Source organism: Miscanthus floridulus, chromosome 11 (genome assembly GCF_019320115.1).
Source record: "Miscanthus floridulus cultivar M001 chromosome 11, ASM1932011v1, whole genome shotgun sequence".
In the NCBI taxonomy this organism is placed as follows: domain Eukaryota; kingdom Viridiplantae; phylum Streptophyta; class Magnoliopsida; order Poales; family Poaceae; genus Miscanthus; species Miscanthus floridulus.
Genome location: NC_089590.1, coordinates 85,117,945 through 85,124,134, shown reverse-complemented (window position 1 = coordinate 85,124,134; position 6,190 = coordinate 85,117,945). Strand labels below are relative to the sequence as shown.

The following is a 6,190-nucleotide window of genomic DNA, read 5'->3' as shown; positions in this document are numbered from 1 at the left end:
ATCTAAAAATTCAATATGACAGGGACTAAAGTTTAGTCCTGGGATCCAAACACCCCCTAACTCTCAACTCCTGTTGACTGCTTACTTGCACCACCATGTCTATGTGCCTGCACGTATATACTCTAATGTCAGAATGTCTAATATGGTCTTTATTGTCCATCCTTTGAAAATATCATAACTTTAAGTTTGTCATTTGTGTATGCTGTGGGATTAGGATGCTTTGCACTGATCTATGAGGGTGTCCATGAGAGTCGAAATTTTTTATGCCATTATGATGTCTAAGCTTAACAATCAGACAGAGACAAACTTGATTGTTAAAATATTTTAACACTGCTTTCATATACTCCATCTGTCCCAAAATAGAATTCATTCTCGCTTCCCGAGAAATTAACTTTTTTAACTTCGATCAATTATATATAAAAGAATATTAATATTTATAATACATAATTAGTATCGTTACATAGACCATTGAATATATTTTCATAATAAACTTATTTGGAGATATAAATGTTGCACATATTTTTTACAAATCTAGTCAAATTTGAGAAAGTTTGACCTGCACGCATCCCATAACGACTTATAGTTTAGGACAGAGGAAGTATATGCTAATGGGAGTAGTCAACTAGAAGTCGTGATGAACACAACAATACTTTTATATTATATGCTAATGGGAGCACGAAAAAACGCAGGGGAATAGACCTATATACTAATGGTGGGAATATTTATTTAGGAAATTACAGAAGGTTCACCAGTCTCACCATGTATAACCTGCACATCTTTTATTTGGCACCACTGATGTTCTCAAGGAGCAGCCACTTTTTAATTTCAGGTCTGCATGCTGGAAACACTAAAATTAAGGACCAACCTCATTGAGTCATCTTGCTTGATCTCAGGTGACTGAACTAGAGAGGGGTACCGCATGATTGTTTCCTTCCGTGCATGATTATTGTTTCCTTCCATGCATGTGGCCTCAGGTGATCGATTTGTTTCTTTCAAAGCAGGCGGGGATGGCAGTTTCTTTTTCTATCACGCAGTGCATGATTATTGTTTTTTTCCATGCATGTGGCATCATGTGATCGATTTGTTTCCTTCAAAGCAGGCGGGGATCGCAGGGATAACAGTTTCTTTTTCTATCGCGCGGTGTATGATTATTGTTTCCTTCCATGCATGTGGCCTCAGGTGATCGATTTGTTTCCTTCAAAGCAGACGGGGATCGCAGACGTGGGCAGATAGACGAATTAAAACAAATATCGCACCAAAAAATGTTCACATTTTATTTTTTTTAGTTGTAGGAGAAACAACAGTAAAAGTTGAACCGTCCACGAATCGTTCTGCTCTCACAAAATTTTTCCTCGGCGAACAAAACTCCCTGACTCGTGCAGTCATGCTGCTGTTGTAGGGTTGTTCTCCCATACCTGCAAAACATCGTGGACTGGACACGACCACGTGATGAATCAGCAAACGACGTCCACAAAGACCTTTGAGTCGGTTGGTGACGACTGGGGCTTCTCTAGGCTCATTAAGAAATCAAGTCTGCGGGAGCTGCTGCGCCTCAACGGTGGTCGCTTCACCATCAGGTGTGCTCTGATGATCAAAGAAGTGCTTCACACTGAAAGATGTTGGCGGCATCGTCGTGGTTCCACAGCCAAAGCTGCACCAGGACCTCAAAGACATGCTGAAGAATGGGGAAGGTGCAGACGTGACGTTCAGCGTGGGCGGCCAACTGTTCCCTGTTCACAGGTGCATCCTGGCCGCACGGTCCATGGTGTTCAAGGCGGAGCTCTTTGGCGCGATGAAGGAGAAGGATGTGCTGCGCATCGACATCCAAGACATGGAGCCTGCAGTATTCGAGGCGCTCCTGCACTTTGTCTACACGGATTTCGTGCCAGATGATTGCGATGACAATGCAGCAGATAACAATGTGGCAATGCGGCGCCTGTTAGTTGCAGCCGATCGGTATGGGCTTGACAGGTTAAGGCTCCTGTGCGAAGCAAAGCTGTGCCGCGATATCGATGTGCAGACGGTGGCCACCACCCTAGCTTTAGCAGAGCAACACCACTGCACCCAGCTCAGAGGTGCCTGCATTCAGCGGTGGATCCAGGAAAAATTTTAGGGGGCTGAACAACACATACCTCCGACTACTGCTTGATCTTAAGTCTTGTAGAACTTTGCCTAAAAATTCATAGAGGCTCCAGAATGTTCCACTGCTCCGGTGCAATCATGAAGGAGATTTTGGACAAGGTCGCTGCCGTCTGGAGCAATGAGTAGTGTCGCTGGAAATATATATAGCTGAACAGCAAGCAGTACGTATAATGCTGCAGTATCAATATTTGATCACTTTCCATCACACATTATATTGCTGGTGTGTCCATAGTCCATTGCACCTCCTATATTATATTTATATTGGAAGAATGTGTGCTTCGTGATACATTGCTACAATGAAATTTTGAAGAAAATCCATTAGATTTTGATTAGCATTGTTTGTCCTTCAGTTTTCTTCTTACGGTTTCCTTTCTCATGTTGTGTGCTCGCGTGAAATTAAATCAATTGATTTGGATCTGTACTGAAACTCGTCACATTCTTCAGTTTTATCTTGCACGATATGCATTTTCGTTTTGGATGGACGAAGATTGCCTCGGGTAGGTTTATCACTTCTCGCAATGTGCTTGATTGCCTCAGCTCAAGTTCATATGAAGTTAATTAGATGAAGACGAATTTTTTATCACAAATTATAAAGCTCAATGAGATCTTCAACTTTGTAGTTGACAAGTTTTTTACTTGAAATTATTTAGAGTGCCAAAATTCATTTTAAAATAATAGGTTTTGAAATTCAAATTTTAGCATTTTCAAATGATCTCAAATATTAACATGGTCTATACAAAAGTTATAATTATCAACACGATAATAATTTTGTAGTTGACATTTTTTTATCAGAAGTCATTGAGAGTCCTAAATATTTGTTTTATTGTTCTTAGATTTAAAAATTTAAAATTTAGAATTTTCAAATGGCATTGGTATAGATCGTATCATCATCTTCTAAATTTTTAATCTTAAAATCTAAAAAAGTTATTTAGGACTATAAATGACTTCAGTTAAAAAAAATTATCCACTACAAAACTATACTTAAACTTTTGTCTAGTAATGTTCCTTTTTCTTGGCATCATTTAGAAGCTAAAGGCTCAGCAGGAGGAATCCTGGTTGGTGCCAATATGGATATTTTTAATATGGTAATGGGTGATGTACTAAAATTTTCGGTTAGTGTAATGCTTACTAATAAAGCTAATGGGTTTGTCTGGAAGCTCATTGTGGTTTATGGACCAGCTTATGATGATCTTAAGCAAGAGTTCTTAGAAGAGTTAGAAACTGTGATGGGTGCTTGGAATGGCCCAACTTTGGTTGGGGGTGATTTTAACCTTGTTAGGTTTGCCTCTGATAAAAATAATGGAGTGTATAATCATAGGTGGGCAGATGAGTTTAACAGTTGGGTTAACAGGTGGGCTTTGATTGAGCTGAATCCTAGTAATAAAAAATTTACATGGACTAATAACCAAGAGCACCCTATTTTAGCTAAGATTGATAGGATCTTTGTCTCTGGTTTGTGGGATGCTGCTTTTCCTTTGTCTAGTGTCAAAGCCCTAGATAGATTTCCATGTGATCATAACCCTCTAGTTTTAGATTCTGTGAGGAATACCTGCTTTGGCAAAAAGAGGTTTCGTTTTGAGAAATGGTTGCTGGAAAAAGAGTTCTTTTCTAGGATTGTGGAGAAAGCTTGGGAAACACCTTGCACTCTGACTAATTGTTTGGACAGATGGCAATTTAGAGTAAGGACCTTAAGAAGGATGATTAGGGGGTGGGCAGCAAATGAGGTAGCTGTTCAGAATAGAGCCAAAGTGGAGTTGTCTAAGGAGTTCACTAGACTGGAAAGTCTAGCTGAAATCAGAGAGCTGTCTAGTGTTGAGAGGTAGGAGTTAGCTCAAATTGAAGATAAGTTAGAATAGATTTGGCCATTAGAAGAGATTAAAGTTAGACAACGTTCTAGGGATAGAAACATTCTCGAGGGTAATAAGAATACAACATATTTTTAGGCGGTGGCTAACCAACGGAGTAGAAAAAAGAAAATAGAGTGCCTTGAAAGTCCTACTGGTCTGGTTTATGACCAGAAAGGGATGATGAGAGTGGCAGTAGATTTTTACAAAAAATTGTTTGCCAAGGACCCAGAGCCTTTCTTTAAGTTGGGACAAAAATTTTGGGAAGAGGAGGATAAGGTCTCTAGGTATGAAAATGAGTTACTCATAGCACCTTTTTCTGAGTCGGAGATCAAGGATGCCATTTTTAGCTGTTATCCAGATGGTGCCCCTGGGCCAGATGGCTTATCCTTCATCTTCAACCAAAAGTTTTGGAATCTCATTAAAAATGATGTGGTGCATCTTTTTAATGATTTTCATAGGGGGGATTTAGACCTTAAGAGACTCAATTTTGCATTGGTTACTCTAATTCCAAAGGTAGGGGAGGCAACAAACATGAAGCAATTCAGACCTATCAGTTTGTTAAATTGCAGCTTCAAGATTTTCTCAAAATTGTTAACTCTTAGGTTGACCTCTGTTGTTCAAAGGATAGTTGCTCCAACTCAATCTGCGTTCATAAAAGGTAGATATATTTTAGAAAGTGTAGTAGTAGCTCATGAGTTGGTTCATAGTGTGCATTAGAGTGGTGAACCTGGGGTTATTATCAAACTAGACTATGAAAAAGCTTATGATAGAGTGTCTTGGAGTTTTCTCTTTGATATGTTAGAAGCCCATGGTTTTGATCTAGTTTGGATAAACTAGATTAGGCACATTGTGGTGGGAGGATCTTTGGGTATTATGGTAAATGGGGAGGAAAGTTCCCATTTTAAGCTTGGCAAGGGATTAAGATAGGGAGATCCTTTATCCCCTTTTATTTTCAACTGAGTTGGATATGGTCTGTCTAGAATGCTGAAAAAGCTGTAGATAGAGGGATTGTGACAGGGCTTCTAGGAGAATTTAGACAAGGGGGTATTATGGCTCTGCAGTACGCAGATGATACCATTTTATTTTCCAAAGCCGAGGAATTAGTGTTGAAAAATCTTAAATGTATTCTTATGTGGTACGAACAAATTTCGGGTATAAGAATCAATTTCCACAAAAGTGAAATGATCCCAATCAACTTAGAGGATGAGGAAGTACACATATTAGCCCATATTCTCTCCTGCCCTGTTGGCAATTTCCCCATTAAGTACCTAGGTATTCCACTACATTTTGATGTTCTGAACAGGGATGACATACAACCTTTAGTGGATAAAATCATGAACAAAATTGCAGGTTGGAGAGGAAGGCTGATGTCACTTGCTGCTAGGGTAGTTTTAATTAAATCCTGTCTTTGTAGTATTCCTGTTTATCTTCTATCTTTTATCAAATTCCCTAAATGGGCCATTAAAATGTTAAACACCCACATGGGTAATTTTCTTTAGGATGATTCTGAGGATAAGCATAGATACCACTTGGCAAACTGGGAGTTAGTTTCGATGCATAAGGAATTTGGTGGTCTTGGGGTCCCTAATATGAGAGATCTAAACTTGTGCCTTTTGGCTTCGTGGCTTAAAAGGTATAATTTGGATAGAGATAAACTCTAGAAAGAGTTAATAGATTTCAAGTATGATACTTTGAATCCTCATGTTCTGCTCACTAGAACTTCAAGTGCTTCTAGTTTTTTTAAGGGTTTTATGTGGGCAGCACAGGCTGCTAAGATGGGTTTCCTTGTGGAAGGTTGGAATTGGGAGGAAAGTTAGGTTTTGGGAGGACACTTGGCTAGGTTCGTCTAGTTTGGCCATACAATTTTGGCCTATTTACCAGATCATTAATGAGCATGGTAAGACAGTTGCAGAGTTGTGGGATGGATCATCTTTGAAATGCACCTTTAGGAGAAAAGTAAGTAATGACCATTATCAGTTATGGTTAGAAGTAGTTCAATTAGTTTCAACAGTTCATCTTTCGGATGAGGAAGATGAGATGATCTGGAAGTTTACTTCTAAAGGAACTTACTCTTCTCAATCGCTTTACAAAGTCATTAATTTTAGAGGTGTTAAGCAGGTGCATGTATCGGCTGTATGGGGGATTAAAGTTCCTCCAAGAGTCTATATGTTTTTATGGCTTTTGATTAATAACAGAACTTT

The 6,190-nt window shown here is 39.1% G+C and overlaps 1 pseudogene; it reads left to right on the top strand.

Moving 5' to 3' along the window:
* Nucleotides 1–1,449: 1,449 nt before the first annotated feature.
* Nucleotides 1,450–2,113, top strand: LOC136492339 (BTB/POZ and MATH domain-containing protein 2-like; annotated as a pseudogene).
* The last annotated feature ends 4,077 nt before the right edge of the window (nucleotides 2,114–6,190 follow it).